This window comes from Artemia sp. Qi Xiang Cuo, chromosome 6 (genome assembly GCF_049724085.1).
Source record: "Artemia sp. Qi Xiang Cuo chromosome 6, ASM4972408v1, whole genome shotgun sequence".
Lineage (NCBI taxonomy): Eukaryota > Metazoa > Arthropoda > Branchiopoda > Anostraca > Artemiidae > Artemia > Artemia sp. Qi Xiang Cuo.
Window position 1 is genome coordinate 80827842 of NC_142799.1, and position 13885 is coordinate 80841726.

Here is a 13885-nt window from a genome sequence, read left to right on the forward strand (position 1 = left end):
TGAACATATTATTTTTGGTATAAAGGGAGTTGTCTCCTCATAAGCTCCTCACTCTTTACTGTGAAGTTTGGCTTTTAATCAAACTTTAAAAGAAAATTTGCAATTGGAAAAAGAAGATTTTTCAAAGCACTAAAAAACTTTTGTTTAATGAGCAAGGTGTTGAGAAGGGAACAGTCCCTCTTATATACAGAGTAATTTATATTTGTTTTAAGTTTTAAACTTGCTACTTACTTTACTTGAAAACCCCTTTCTATTTGTTTAATTACATTTCATGAAACTGTAAAGTTTCATGAGTACAATACTTTTGAAAACGCAGAAAAAACGATCAATATTTCAATGATTTCTGTTTGAATTTTGAGGAGTAATCAAACAGTTCGTGGTAACGAACTTACAGTATGTTACCAACGAACGACCCCAAGGAGCGATTCGTCTCAATAGTAACCAAAACTCTAGAAAACGAAACTTTGATACCAATAGATATATCAAAAGAATTGGCTTATTATGCTGATTCCAAACATACAAGTTTCATTAAGTTTAGTTTTACCCATCAAAAGCTACGTGCCTGAGAAAATTTGCCTGATTTTCGAAAAAGGGGGAAAGACCGCCTTGAAGTCATAGAGTTTTAACGAAAATCACACCATCAGATTCAGCTTATCACAGAACCCTACAGTGGAGATTTCAAACTCGTATATGCAAACATGTGGAATTTTGTAATTTTTGCCAGAAGAAAAAATCACGGATGCGTGTTTATTTTTTTTTTTTTTCCAGTGGTGATCGTATCGACTCCGTGGGACTAGAACGTCAGGATTGTGCTCATTCCAATGGAAAGTTCTAGTGCTCTTTTTAAGTGACCCAAAAAATTGGAGAGCAACTAGACCCCCTCCCACGCCACGTTTTCCGATATTTTTGATATAGCTTTTTGTTCAGTATAGTTGAAAGGCCCAATAACTATGTCTTTGTCCCTGAGGAAAGGTTTTAAGTTATAAAAATTGCCCATTGTTTTATTTGTTATTGGGAAGTATGCATATATTTTTCGGATGGAGGAGGGGAGGACGAATTTTCTGCATCGAGAATTTTCCATAGAGAAGGAAGTTTCCAATGGGTGAATTTTCCAGGGCAAATTTTACACTGGGTGAATTTGCCAGAATTTCTATACGAAATTTCTTTGTGTCTTGCTTTCTCTTTACCGATTCAATTTTACGCGTGGAGATGTCAAGGGTAATTGTCCAGGGTAAAATTTTCGACAGGACTGAAATTTTTCAGAGGATGTTTCTATGGGGAGGGGGATTTTTCAGTGGAGGTGGAGCCAGGTATCCTGGCGTTATTTAAAAAAACGATCAGAAATAACAAAGAAACAAACAAGTTTTTTCAACTGACATTAAGGAACGAAATTAAAACTTAAAAACGAAAAAAAATACTAAGCATATGAAGGGGGTTTCCCCCTCCTCAACACCTCACTTTTTACGCTAAAGTTTAAACTTTGTTCCAATTCTTTAAAAGCGACTCCTGAAACACAAGGGTCGTTTAATTAGAACAATAAGTACCTTTTTTTAAGTGCCGAAAAACTCTAGCGCGAAAAGCAAGGTGGGTACTCTTGTATTACATGGGCCTTTACAAGGAAAGCAGTCACGAAAAACCTGTTTTTGACGGGTTAACCGCTATAGAGTAATACAATGATAGCGTAGTTTTTATTGCATATACGATATTTAAACTGTTGTTTTTGCGGTTTAGGGGGGGAGGGTACCTAGGTTAGGTTACGTATTTAATATATGCTATGCTTTACCCCAAACCCCCCAACCCTAATGTGCAAATATATAGCCCAAATTTGTTTCTAAACTAATATATATTTATCCTATTTTATTTTATCTCATTAGCATTAACCAAACTTGACTTTTAAGAAAGGCCCATATAATGCAAGAGTACCGCAAGGTGTTGAGGAGGAAGTGACCCCCTTCATATACGTAATAATTTTTGACCGTTTTAAGTTTTAATGTTGCTCCTTACTTTCCGTTGAAAAAACTCCTATATAAAATGAAAACAGTAAGTAATTACAAAAAATACACAAAACAATAGCGTACTTACAAAAAATAAAATAAAAACTCCCAGCATTCAGTTCTGTTGAGCAATGCCGAAGCGTTAGAAGGATATTTTTTCTAACAATATCGACAGTTTTAAATTTGGTTATCAAACACCAAAATATTTAATGCCTTTAGACTCACTGTATGTAAAAAGTAACGCATTATCAAAGTAGTTTGTTCAAAGTAAAACTTTAAACTAAGATTAAGAAAATCAAAAAAAAAATTAATTTTTTAAATTTAATTTTGAATACCAAAAACCAGTATATTTGACACCTTTATACTTCATAACTGTAAAAAATTAAATCTTTTTCAAAGTGACAACTAGATAAATGCAATTACTCTTGGAAAAAAATGATAATAAAACACAAAAAAATATATCTGTTAAGGGTGAAAATACAGAAATTCCCAGCATTTGGTTCAGGGGAAATATTTCTGACTATAATGGCTTCATATATCATCTAGGGCCTACTCTTGCAATACAAGCAAAAGTTAACGGCATATTTTTACCAAAATTTCCCCGTATTAAGTTGTTTTCCTTGTGTTTTCTATAATTATACGAACTTTCTTGTGTACTAATAACTGCACTAATTATAATAAACAAGTACACATTTAGGATCATCATAAAAGCTGATTCTTTGATTGAATGTTATCAATAGTTAGGCTCTTATGCTTTCGTTATTGACAAGGATCGTTATTTACTTACCATTCATTAATTTGAAGAATTGGATTTTTTTGCTCCAACCAAATCATATAGAAAAAAATTATTTGTATAAAATCGGAAAGGGGTTACTCAGTCAGAAATTAGAATTTATATTTCCTTATTATGGGTCAAAATCTAATGACAGGCAGCCAACAATGGGGCAACACACATTTTGGTAAATTTTTCGCAGTTCATATTATTGACTTACGAATAAAGTAAACATACCACTCGATGCCTCTTTTTATGCTCTTTCCAAATATAAAAATAATTTTTATCCCCCACCCCTATATATAACTATTCAGGGGTATAGGCTATATTTGCACATTAGGAAGGTGGGGTAAAGTTTAAACTTACCTCTCATTTAGATCAGAAATAAAATTTAAGACATTACAAATCCCTACGCTAGAGTAAAAAGAACAAGGGACATACTAATCTACTAATAAAAATAAGCAACAACCAGACAAATCAGGTTACTTTTTTATATTAATAATCCATTCTTAGTTAAAATCCATGGTAAAACTCTACTTATAAACTAAAATTGGATGTCGAAAACCAATTGAGAATACACAATACCTGAAACCCTCTAGCTACAATCATCAAATATTCAAACAGGTGAGCAAACGAATACAGTGGCGATACCAGACATGTTTCCTTTACTAGAATATTACTTTTGTAACGATGAGAGATTTTTCCGAAATGACGTATGTCTCAAGTACGCCTCATTAACTTGACCTTAAAATATCCCTATTGACAAATGTGTTTCCAAAAATTATCTAAATTATAAAACAAAAAATAAAATAAGATTAATTTAAAATAGATAAACAGAAATATTTTATTTTATGAATATATGAATATAAATCTGTGCAGAAAAGGCAGGGGCGGATCCAGGATTTGTTTTAGGGGGGGGGGGGAAATAGGTTAATCCGATAAACTTGCGTTAGGAGCAAGTTTAATTAACGCAGACTTGAGTTAATAAAGTAAATTACACTACTTTGGACAACGCTAGGAGGGGGAGCGCGCCCCCTGGATCCACCACTGAAAAAGGATGGTATTTGGTATTTATTTACATTTCCAATTAGTCAATTCTTAGTCAATTCTTGAAACAAAAAAAAATAATAATGTACGAAAGTAAATAATATAAGTTACTTTTGGTAAAACAAAAAATATAATAGTTACATATGCTGTTAATGATGGTAGTACAAGTTTATTTTATAATGCATAGTAATAAATACTAAGAACAACAAAAGTTGTGTAACGTAGCCACAGTTTCTTAATATCCCACAAGAAAAACTCCTCTTCTATTGAGCAAAATGTTATACCTCTTATTTAAAAATGGCCATTTTTACTACCTATAGCGTTCTGACGGAAAGTCAGGGTTGTGTTAGTGTTTAGTATTGTTTCACCAAAAAAAATTAGATACGCTCCTGTTAGTTTAATTGAATTAACAAAAAAAATCAACTGAAAGTAAGGAGCAACGTTGAAACATAAAAGAAACAGAAACTCTCACCTATAAGAGGGTGTTTCCCCCTCCTGAGTACCTCGCTCTTTACGCTAAAGTTTGACTTTTTGTTCCAATTGTGTAAGAATGACTCCTGACACACAAGGACCGTTTAATTAGGATAATAAGTTTTTTACAACTCTAAAAAGCCCTTTAGCGTAAAGAGCAAGGTACTGAGGAGGGGCAATCCCCTCATATACGAAATAATTTCTGTTCATTTTATTCTTCAATGTTGCTCCTTACTTTCAGCGGAACAAACTTGTTTTTTTTATTCAATTTCTGATAGTTTATTTAATTTCTGATAGTCTGATAGCAAGGGAATTCCCTTGCTTCACGGTAACTCCAAAAAATTTCAAACCGAAAAAAAATCAAACCGTAAATTACAAAATGTATTAGCATTATCAATTAAGGCTGCATTAGAAATTATTGTATTAGAGAAACATTATTTTGAAACCACTTTGATTTGGTAATCTTGCCTTATCTCCTATCGTTTGTTGTTGTTTTTTTTTTTTTTTTTAACGAATTTTCCAGCGAGGAAGATCAGTGTAGCCTATGTCAATTTTGCTTGTTATATATTTTGGGGGAGGATTTTGTCCTCCATTTTACTTTTATGACAGAACATCCTTTATCTGACAAAGTTCTACCGACGCTTAAAAAATATCAACCTTTCACCTTCTAAGCCCAAAACGCATTGTGACGTTTTTAAACAAAAATTAAGAAGAATTTCACCACAAAATTGCATGCAAAATATGAAAATAGATCATATGCACTCAATGTACTCTATATCCATCGTATGTGCTCTGGGGGGAGGGGGGGGGGTTCGATGCTGCTTCCCAACATTCTATTTTTTTAGGAAATTCCCAAGTTCAACGAACTTGTCCCCTTGAAAATGAGGCTTCTCGTGTTATATTATTTTATTTAACATAATCAAGGGGTGAGACTAAAGCTTATAAAAAACAAAAATATTCTATTTCCCGTCAATCCTACTATTTGCGCTATATAGTTTAAATAGTGTTTTACTTAAATTGTATTAGAGTTCATCAAAGATTAGTATAGCCGGCTGGTACTTGCAAGGGTTTTACCTATCTATTACCCATTAAAACATCTGAACTTGAAACTGTGTTAATTTTATTGTTACTAATCCTTTTTAATCTTAAATCACATTTTTTAAATCTTTTTTAAGCTTTTTTTAATCTTCGAAAAAAAAAACGTCACTTTGTCTTAAAGAGCTGGGGTAAAGGGGTACCAGATCCCTTTTTGTCTGTTTTCGATATCATAATCGGTGAAATATATTAGGGGGCTATCAGTTGTTTAACCCCACCCCACCCCCCCTTGCCATCCAAATATCCTCTCACTTAATGCTGAAATTTAACTTTCGCACAACAATACTCTGAGAATAAGGACTCATTTATGTTGTTAGCTATATACAATAGAAAAGACATTTAATAGTTATCATACTCATTTGTTGGAGTTAGGTATTCCTCTCGACATTCCCTGGAAGTTCAAACTTAATATACTTATCATTTCTTAGATATTTCACACACACCCGCTTAGCAGCATGGATGCAAATAGTGTCTTCTGATTTATTTCAACATCCCATCCAGATACCGCTTCTAACAAACAAGGTGCACAAAGTGTCCTTTGATCGATCTCAACATATCCCGAAGAACTGTTCCTGAGATATTACACAAACCATTTTAACAAGCTGGATGTAAATAATTACTTTTGATTTAGTTCAACTTCACCTGAAAGCTTCAACTAAATACCATTAGCCAATCCAGAGATATTGCAGATTCGACTTTTTGAGAGCCGGGACGCATATAGTTATATTTTGATGAACTTCAATACCCCCTGAACATTTTCTGAACTTTCCCACTTGATACCCTTAAATATTAATGGGATATTGCAGACGTGCTATTTTGACAACCAGTATTCATATGGTGTCTATTACTCTAGTTCAACATCCCGATCGACATTTCCTGAGAGTGTCGACTTAATGATCTTAACCGTTCCTGGGAGATTACAACTACTCCCATTGATAGTTGGGATGGACATAGTGGCTTTAAGTTTAAAACCCCTCAACATTCTTTAAGTGTTTCAACTTGATACGCTTCCCTACCTGTTTTAAAAATTTTGAGGATATACCATTTTGAAAAACTGAATGCATATAATGTCTTTTGATTTTATTTAACACCCCCCTTAGGGTTCCTCAAATGTTTCAATGTTTCAATACTTGTAGCCGTCTCTAGCATTAATATAGATGCGCCCAGATACGCCCTCTTGAGAACTTGGATGCACCAAGTGTCTTTTGATCTAGTGCAACATTCTCCTAATATTCTATGAAATTTTAAACTTTAAACCTTTAAACCTTAGTCATTCTGGATAATCCCATTTGACAATCTGGATGAACTATGCAATCTTGACAAGCAGGATACGCTTATACTCTCTTGATTTAGCTCAATAGATCTGGCTGAAGTAGAAGAAGTTGCAGTAGCATTTGCAGCCCTATACACTATCGTAGTTGTTGTTGCAGTGCTAGTAGTAGTAGTCACAGTCTCAAGCAGTAGGAGCTGCAGTCATGAGCTGTCGCATTCGTGGTCGCAAGTTGTTACAATCGCAGTCGTTATTAGTCACTGTCGTAGTTACAAGTCGCAGTCGGAGTCGCAGTCTCAAGTACCCGTAATAGCAGTCGCTAGTTGCATTCCTAGTTGCAGTTAAAGGTAGTTTCAGTTGTATTTGCAAGTATTCATAGTCAAAAGTATTCGCAGCCTTAAGTATTTGAAGTGTCAAGTAGTCATTGTCGCAAGTAGTCACAACCACAGGTTTTCGCAGTCACAAATAGTCGGTGCCGTAGATAGTCGTAGTAGTAAGTAGCCACAGTCGCAATTACAAGTAGCCTTAGTCGCAGTTGCAAGTAGTTACAGTCGCAAGTAGACACAATCTCAGATACAAGTAGTCACAGTCGCAATAACAAGTAGCCTTAGTCGAAGTCATTGTAGTTACAAGAGTAGTTACTCTTGCAAGTAAACGTAAGTAGTCATTAGATGTAACAGCAGTTGCAGTAACAGTTGAAAGTAGTCACATTTCCAGTCGCAACCAGTCACATTTGCAGCCGCAATAGCGACAGTAGTAGTAGTGGCCCTGAAAGTCTCAAATTGATATCGTTACCTGTTCCTAAAATATTATACATAGGCCTTTTGTATAACTTGGATACAGATACTTTCTTTTGATTTAGCTCAACCTTACCTGAAATTTTACCTCAATATCCTTAGCCTTTTCGGACACTCCCAGAATTAAACATTTCCCTATTTCCAAATGACAAGTTTTGTATGTACGAATATACAGCGTACACAATCTCGTATACAACGGACAAATTACATAATCTACAGCCCTTTCCCTGGTGGCTCTAGGAGGTCTGGCATCCCCGGAGGTATAATTATTAGACGCTTTGACTATTTTAGTAAAGTGTGAGCCTCAGAATTCCGATCAGTAGTTAAGGGAAGGCATCTAAAAAGATAAGGAACCCTTTGTCCTCCAAGCACTTTTCAACATATCCCTCAAGATACCCTGCAAATTTCAACTTAATACCCTCAGCTCCTCCCGGGATATTGCGGATATATTGTGAAATATTACGAGGTACCGTGACAACCATCATGCAAGTTGTATGTTTGATTTGGTTGAACATCCTTTCAAACTTTTTTTGAAAGTAGTCGAAAGTAGAAGTAGTCGCAGTTGCAAGTTGTCACAGTCGTAAGTAGTCACAGTTGCAAGTAGTCAAAGTCATAGCCGCAGTTTTAGCCGCAGTAGTAGTAGTAGTAGTTAATAGCAATGGACCTGAAAATTTCAAGTTAATACCCTTAGCTATCCCAAAGATATTGTAGGTGTACCCTTTTAATGGCCTGGATGCACATAGTGTCTTTCGATTTAGTTCAAATGCCTCTCAACATCTTTATAGATTCACCTTAATACCTTCAGCTTTTTCGGACATACGCAGGATTAAAAATTCCCCCTTTCCCAATGATAAATGCTGCATATAAACAATGGGCCTATTGGGAAATTTAGAACCCTTGCCCTGGGGCTGTGGGGGGTTTGGTATATCTGGAGGCATGGTTATTAGACCTTCTAACTATTTTAAAAAAAACATTTTATTTTAACTTCCATGAGTTCTGGGGAGGGTTATCTAAATAGGACATGGAGAGGAGGGGATGGCTACCTTAGGATCCCTGTCAAACATCTCCCTCACAATGTCTTGAAAGTTTCAACTCAATACCCTCAGCCGTCCCTCATATATTGCTGATACGCTCTTTTGACAACCAGCATGCACAAAGTATATTGTTATTTTTTCAATATCCCCCTTAACCTTTCCTAGAAGTTATCACAAATAGAAGTAGTCGAAGTCATAAGTAGTTGCACTCATAGTCGCGAGCATTCGCAGTTCCAAGATAGCTTGTTTGCTCACGAAAGTAGTGGTAAACGAAGTCAAAAGTAGTCACAGCTGCAAGTAGTCGTTGTCAGAAGTAGTCTTAGTTACAAGTAGTCGCAGCCACAAGTAGTCGCGGTTGCAGTCACAGTAGTAGTAGCAGTAGAAGTGGCCCTAAAAGTTCCTTTAAGTTAATACCTTTACCCATTCCCAAGATGTTGCACACACACTTTTTTGATAACCTGTATGCATATAGTGTCTTTTGATTTAGTTCAAAATACCCCTCAACATTTTCCAGAAATTTCACCTCAATACTCAAGTCTTTTCGGCCACACTCATCATCAAACATTATTCATTTCTCAATGATAAATCCTGCATGTAAAAAAGGACGAATTGTATAGAATACAGTTCTTGTCCCGGGGGCTATGGAGAACATAAGATCCCCGTAAGCATAATCGTTAGACCTTTTGACCATTTTGAACAAAATGGTTTTTCAAATTACGATCAGTTTTGAAAGAGATCTTACAAGAGTAAGCGGGCTGGTTACCCTCTGATCATTCTCCAACATCGCCCTCCACATGCTCTGAAAGAATTAACTTAATACTCTTAACCATTTCTTAGATATTGCTGATACGCCCTTTTGATAACCATCATGCATATCGTGTGTCTTGATTTTTTTCGATATCGCATTTTGAGCAAAAATGGCTATTTGATTTTTTTTCATTAGATGTCATTAGGGGGAGGGTCACTAAAAAGGGCATGGGAGTGGGACTGATTGCCCTCCAATCACTGTTGACTCTTAAAACGGGCACTCGAACTTTCAATATCTATTTGGTTGAATCCCACCTCCCGAAGTTTCTATCACTACTCTTTCCATATGAAGTGGCTTGTTAAATCTGTTTTAAGCACAGTTTATATAATTAGGCAGTAAGTTTACCGCAGATGATTTCTGGCTCTTCATTATCGGTGCGAACAAAAAGCTCCTCCCACTTATTTCTGCATTAGCGGGTTAGTGGGTTTGCGTCAATCAATGAGAAATGGTTACAAAGTGCATTATTCGTAATTGCGAAAGCAGAAAAAAACTTGGTGAGCTGGCCAAGTGGTTTGCAAGTGTCCCATCTCACAGGAATGACTTAATTTATATACAAATTATGACTTAATCTATTATTTATATACAGTGGACTCAACTGATTGGCCTATGTAGGATATTATAAAAAAAAGCGGGCGGGCGGGGGGTGGATGAAATCTGTGAAAATAAGGATTTTTTTTCTTCTAATAACTGGTAGAATAGGTGTGATGGTTTCAGGGGCGGATCCAGGATTTTTTAGGGGGGCGCAAATAGGTTGATCCGCTAAGTTACGTTAGGAGCAAGTTTAATTAATGCAAACTTGCGTTAATTAGGGAATTTACACTACTTTAGACTACTTTAGGGGGGGGCACCCCTCGCCTCCCCTCTGTGGATCCGCCACTGGATGGTTTATCATTTTTTTTCACGTCGTGATATTTATTTTCTACGATATTTATTTTCTAGATAAGACTAGTTTCGTTTTCAATCAATGTTTTCGTATGAAATGGGCAGACCTTTCCTGAACTTTAAACAATAAACACCACTGTTTGAAAATCTTTGCACTTTATGAATTTATATAGCGATAAGGGTTCCTGATTGACACCAATTCTAGGACTTCGGTTCTAATTATTGGTTGTTGTGGTAAAAGTTGTCACAATAGCCCCATCCAAGAAAATACCAAACGTCTGTTAAGAAGTATTTTTCGTAAAATTCTTAGGGAGTTTTCAGAAAATTGATAAAACTTTTAAAATTGAAATATCAATGCGAAGCACCAAATATCATAATCAGATGTCATTGCTTTATGACATTATTCAAATAAAACTTATTTTTAACTTGATTATCCTTGGAAATTCATTCTTTGTCTTTCTTTCCATTCTTAAACCAATGTTATATTTACCTTTTGCATTATTACAGCCCACTGTATATACATTTATATAAATTTATATGCAGTGTTACAGCCGTACCAATTATTCTCCTTTCCTTTTTTTTATTCTTTAATAACAATTTCTGGTCGTTTTGAGTTTGAGTTATTGTAGGCTTCTATTTCTTCTGATCTTAAGTTTAATATGGCCTTTACTTTTCTTAAAAAAAAACTTTCTTTTTCGTAAAGTATTCGTAGTATATATATATATATATATATATATATATATATATATATATATATATATATATATATATATATATATATATATATATATATATATATATATATATATATATATATATATATGTACAAACAATCTTTTTCAAGCATGAACATTATCGAGAGTAAACTGAAGTCCTCTTGTTGATGAGAACTTGGAATCATGCCAAAAATTAAAAACAACAACATACAAACCTGACTTACTCCTTTCCAGGGGGATGTAAAGACTTCAAATAATTATTAGTTATGAAAATCAGGTTTATTTAGTCAGGTTTATTTAGTCGTTTTGAGTTTGAGTTATTGTAGGCTTCTATTTCTTCTGATCTTAAGTTTAATATGGCCTTTACTTTTCTTAAAAAAAAACTTTCTTTTTCGTAAAGTATTCGTAGTATATATATATATATATATATATATATATATATATATATATATATATATATATATATATATATATATATATATATATATATATATATATATATATATATATATATATATATATATATAAATATATATATATATATATATATATATATATATATATATATATATATATATATATATATATATATATATATATATATATATATATATATATCGGCGCGTACAAACAGCTCCTCTCATTTGATCTGCCATCAGCGGTCCAATTACCCTGTAACACGTATTTTGGCAGAAACTTTCTCAAAATGCCTTTGAAACCAACTTGAGACTTCGAAACCTATTTTTAATTCCTAAAAACATCTAATAATAACATTGCACTACTAATTACCGATTTTCATGTATGTATTGGAATAAATTAATTTAAAATTAGTTTCTTCAAAATTAGTGTTCCAACGTTGAAGCCAAGTTTCGCGTTCAAGAAAGATCTGACTTGTCTACCCGTGAAAAGATCTAATGTCGCTTATGTTTATACCGGTTTATACATTCTCTGGAGCAATCGCACCTCGGTCCGGGTTTTTATAATGGGTGAGATAGGGAAAGATCATACTGCTATATTATATATACTGTGGTCTTAAGTATACGTTGAGGCTCTTTACTATAGGCACCGATAGGGCGTTGCCTCTGATAGGGTAAAAAGTTTCTTATCCCATTTTTTTTTGGGCTCAAAATTTTTCCTAAGTTCTTTGATATTTAAAGCCTATTGTTTCCTCTTAAAATACATTTCCACAATAAAAAGAGAACCCTCAGCACTCGATTGAACAGTTAGTCAAAATATATTCTTCAAACGAAGGTGAAGGTCTAGGATCAAGTTCCGCAGCTTTATCCCCCCTTCCCACGAATTAAAACGATACAATGCCCCTACATAGGTCTAAAGTGCGACTATATAATACAGTATGAGTGCCAATAATCATATAGTTCGTGTGAACGAACTGTAAGTAATGGGCGACTCGATAGTAACCAAAACTCTGAAAAAAAAGAATGTTTTTAACAATTCAACAAACGAATTAAATTTTTGTGTTGATCTTACTATAAAATGTTCATTAAGTTAATTCTTACCCATCAAACGTTACAAGCCTGAGAAAATTTCCGTGATTCCCGAAAAAATAAAAATTAAAAAGAGTGTAAGTGTATCCAGGTTGTCAAAGAGCATAGATAGAATCTTTTGGGAAAGATATTAAGTTTTAATTTCTAGATCAACTTCAGAAGCTATAAAATTAAATTAAAAAGTACTGTTTGTGTCAGGATTAAAACTGTTGAAAAAGTTTCTCCAACATAAAAAAAGCAACTCATACAATGGATTCTTATAGAAATTAAATTAAAAAAAAGTTTTTTTTAACTGAAAGTAAGGAGCGACATTAGAACTTAAAACGAACAGAAATTATTCCGTATATGAAAGGGGCTGTCCCCTCCTTAATACATCGCTCTTTGCTCTAAAGTTTGTTATTCTTAGAAAAAATAAAGTTGTGTGACATATTCAAACTTTAGCGTAAAGAGCGAGGTATTGAGGAGGGCACAGCCCCTTTCATATACGGAATAATTTCTGTTCGTTTTAAGTTTTAATGTCGTTCCTTACTTTCAGTTAAAAAAACTTGTTTTTTATTAAATTTCGGAACGTTTTTGAATTAATGCAGCTTTGATTTTGGCTCACCGTACATGAATAATTAAACAAAATTTGTATATTAATTTTACTTTTTTTGCTAAATGGCTTTCTCAAAATTTTGTTCTGACGTAACTTACGAATTAACTTACGTAACGAACTTCAATATTCGTATGTTTTATTACGTATATTAGGGAGTTTGCTCCCTAGTCGATACCTTGCTCTTTACGCTAAAGTTCGAATTTTGTTCGAATCACAAACCCCTGAATCACAAAGGCCGGTTAATTAGAATAGATAGCTCTTTTGAAAGTACTAAAAAAAAAATTAGCGAGAAGGGCGAGGTATTGAATAGGGAGCACACCCCCTCATATACGTAATAATTTCTGTTTGTTTTGAGTTTTAATGTTGCTTCTTACTTTCAGTTGAAAAAACTAGTTTTTTATTTAATTTCTGATCGTTTTTTAAATAATGCTGGGAAATCCGGCGTCCCCTTCATAGAAAAGTCCATTCCTCCAAGGAAACATCCTCCATGGAAGGATTTTCCCCCATAACTCCCTCCTTTGACACCTCCTTCATCAGAAAAAAATCCCTCCTGAAACGTTTTTATACTTCCCATTAACCAATAGCCTACCATATGTAAACAATGGGCAAAGTTCCATAACTTTCAGCCCTTCCCCCGGGATCTGTGGGGGATTAAGCCATCCTCAAAGGCATATTTTCGACTATGCTGAACAAAATGGCTAACTCAAAATTTTGATTGGGTGACTTTGGGAAAAAATGAGCGAAGGAGGGAGCAAAGATGCCCTCAAGTTTTTCGTCATTTAAAATGGGCACTAGAACTTTTAATTTACGTTAAAATGAACCCTCTCACGGTATTCTAGGATTAAGGGATCGATATGATCACCCCTGGGAAAATAAAAAAATAAACAAAAAAACACAAT